The sequence below is a fragment of the Limulus polyphemus genome, unplaced genomic scaffold (genome assembly GCF_000517525.1).
Source record: "Limulus polyphemus unplaced genomic scaffold, Limulus_polyphemus-2.1.2 Scaffold3841, whole genome shotgun sequence".
Lineage (NCBI taxonomy): Eukaryota > Metazoa > Arthropoda > Merostomata > Xiphosura > Limulidae > Limulus > Limulus polyphemus.
The window spans coordinates 88,429-91,950 of NW_013669451.1; the positions used below are offsets into that span (position 1 = coordinate 88,429).

Consider the following 3,522-nt stretch of genomic DNA (forward strand, 5'->3'; position numbering starts at 1 on the left):
ACGGCTAGCGTAGATAGCCCTCGTGTAGCTTTGCGCGAAATTCAAACCAAGCAAACAATAGAATAACGTGTTGCGGTTGCAGTCGGTTTTAATATCATATCCAAAGGCTGTATTAAACTAAAGCTCTTTCTGAAAAAAAACAACAACAAAAAACAATAAAGAAATTTCAGTTACAAAAACTAGCAGTTAAGCCTAATTTCTACGTGTTCTTTAAAATCATCTTCTTTTTTCACCTTTATTCACTACCATGAACATTTTTTAAAACTTTATATTGCCCGGAAGTGCTACAATTTTAATAAATTATTCTGGAATTAATTAAATGTTAAAATATGTAATTATATTGTTTGGAAATTTAAAATATTTTTAAGAATTTTGTTCACCTCATTAAAAATACGTATAATTTTAAAAAATAAGAAGAAGTCTGTTTTGCATATTATAAAAACCTTTCCCCAAATTGCAGTGAAACTAAGAATATAAATCATGCATTGTAAGAAACAACTCAGTTGTGATGATATTTAATTCATAAAATACTGTGACATTTCACAAATATCTACAATAACTTACGTTTTCAAAATAGTACGCCAACAAATTCGTTTCAAAATAGTTATTTATCTTTAATTTTTGAGCGTTTTAGCACAAATACCATAGAGGTGAAATAATACTCACGTCATTATGAGAGTGCATTTGTAGCTTCACCTTGTGGCTTGAGCTGGTATTAAATCTTAAGATCCATTTATGAATCTCACCGAAAAAGATTTTAGGCGAACCTTGTTTCTTTTTGTTGCCAACAAGGGAAGTAAGTGCTTGCTTTCAAATCGACCAAGAGAACAGGTTTCATTTGTTGTCTTTTCAACTGTATCCAATGAGACGGTGAAAAAAATCGCCCTTGGCTCTTGCTATGCATGTAAGCTGTGTGAAAAATAACCTATCAAAAGTATTGATAGTAATAGTAGGGTTGATGGTAACAATAAAAATTCTCCATATTTACAACAGAAGACCTGAGACACAAACTGAACTGGTGACACAAGTAACAGAAGTGACGCAGTAGTTTACAGTTGACCAGGTTTTAAGTATAGCTCAGTGGATTTAGAACTAATCTCAACGTTCCAGATAAACGAGTCTGTGGAATAGAACATGCGAGATAACAAGTTATCAAGTCAAGTTGAAGCGAGGCCAGTAAACCTACTCTACACCAATAGTGGGAGCCCGTTTTCTCTGATTGGATTACACTTCGTGCTATTTCTTCCAAAACGCCTTGTCGTTTAGCAAATGATGGTGTTGAGGTTTTTTTTTCTTTCTTCTTCTTCTTTTTAATATGCCTGGTCAAACTTCATTGAACTTCAAGAACTCTTGCATGGAAACACCCTATACGTATATAATCAGTGCTGTCTTAACAGGGAACTAAAATTAAACGTTCTCTTGTTTCTCCGATAATAATTTAGTGACACTGAAATAAAATGTTCTTTTTTCATAATTTGCTTTTTTTTGTTTTACTGAAAGCTCTGAATATTAAAGTTTCGAAATGTTGGAACCAGCCAGGTGTTAATCACTCGTTAGGGAAAATATACTGTTCACGTGGGTGTTTCACAAAATTTTTTGTTTGTTTATGGTTAAGCACAAAACTACACAAAGGGCTACCTGTGCTGTGCCAACCAAGGTTTTTAGAGCTATAAGTTTGCAGCTCACCGCTGTGCTACTGAGGGGGATTTCACAAAGAAAAAAGAAAGGAAGAAAAGTATTAGAACTGGCATTAGGCCCCTTACATTGTTAGCTTTTCCGAAATTAGACGTTATTTTTAAACAATTGTGTTTCAGAATTATTTTGTAAGGTATGAAAAAACTTGATGGGCAAAATTTTACCGAATCTCAAACACAATAATTAGTGTTTTACGACAACAACAAGCTGAGAAACTTAAGTTTTTACAATTTCCAAATAGCTGGGCAGGACATAGTGTTTAGTGTGCCGTGGGTGCGTTATAATAGTGACGATCAAATCCCACTATTTGATGAGAGTAGCCCGACAGGTGGTGTAGGTGCTATTGAGTAACTTAGCTGAATCCCTTTTAGTCTTTCAGTTCAAAATTAGACACGGTTAGAGCAGTGTAGCATTACGCAAGTGCCCGAAACGACAAACATTCCCTCCCCCACCCCCACGCCTTTTTTCCCGTGATTGGCAAATTATTTTGTGAGTGCAAATGTTTCACGTGACATATAGGTCACTTTGCTATCGTGTAAGTGTGTAAGTGGTTTCTAAAGGCAAAACAAGTAAACCAGCATTATATATATATATATATATACATGTGACTGTACTCACACTTGATGATAAACACAGAGTTCTATTCCAAAGATCAACGACCGTGTCATCTTTCATTTTGTGCAAAATTTAAATTTACAAACATGACACTTGTATACATATCAGGCATTTACAGTTACATTTAGGGAGTAAAATGAGATTCATTCCATGTATTATAAAACACGTAACAAGAATAAAACAAAACCCCATACATGAAATCATTATTTAAATAGTCCAACTTCACAGTAATATATCGTTTTGCCTCACTATACTGACGCATATTTTTCGACCTTCGACCTCGCCTTTCAATCGCTCCTCATGTTGCCTTGCTGATATATTTTGGTGTGTCATTCATTACTCTATGATTTTTTGTTTCTGTTAAAAACCAGTTCGAACACTCAAAACTATGGATTTAGCATTATGGGAAACGATAAGGAAATTTGGGCGTTTTTAAAACTGTTTTCATTTGTAGATTCTATTTTCGTTTTAGAAATAATACTATAAAAATTCAAAATATTCAATTAGAACAATAAATAATCTGCGTAATTCTTTTAGAGCTGTCGTGATCAAACAAGCTGAAATCTTTATAATCACGTTATTTGTATTTTTTGTTGTTTTTGCAAATAAAAGCTATCTCTCTGGAAACAACGTAAAAACCCGATATTTGTTTCTGTTGATCCCATTGACGTGAGATTATTGTTAAAATGTCTCATTTTTAAACATTTTTCAATGAGGTACAACATGAATACGTATTCTTACACTGATCTTTGGTTTACTGATTTTCTTACAGTAAACCATTTAAACCAATAGAAACAGAATGGATTTAATGATTATTATGCATTTTTGTTTAAAACGTTTAACAAATTATTACATTTCTTGCTTCTAGTGTATTCCTGGTTATTATAGTTTCTGCTTGTATTATCATCTTTATATTATTATATTATTTCTTGTTTCTAATGTCTTCCTGGTTATCATATATTTTTCATTTCTAATGTCTTCTTGGTTATTATAGTTTCTGCTTGTATTATCTTCTTTATCTTATTATATTATTTCTTGTTTCTAATGTCTTCCTGGTTATCATGAATTTTTCATATCTAATGTCTTCCTGGTTATTATAGTTTCTGCTTGTATTATCTTCTTTATCTTATTATATTATTTCTTGTTTCTAATGTCTTCCTGGTTATTATATTTTTTCTAGTGTATTCCTGATTATAAGAGTTTTTGCTTGTA

At 32.4% G+C, this 3,522-nt stretch overlaps 1 protein-coding gene across 1 annotated transcript in view; it reads right to left on the reverse strand.

The window, feature by feature from the left end:
• Positions 1 to 1,130, reverse strand: part of LOC111088474 — a 14,159-nt gene extending 13,029 nt beyond the window's left edge. The window contains exon 1 of the mRNA XM_022398721.1: positions 667 to 1,130. The gene's annotated coding sequence lies outside the window, so the exon portion shown is untranslated. The remainder of the gene's footprint in view (positions 1 to 666) is intronic.
• Between the last annotated feature and the right edge of the window lie 2,392 nt (positions 1,131 to 3,522).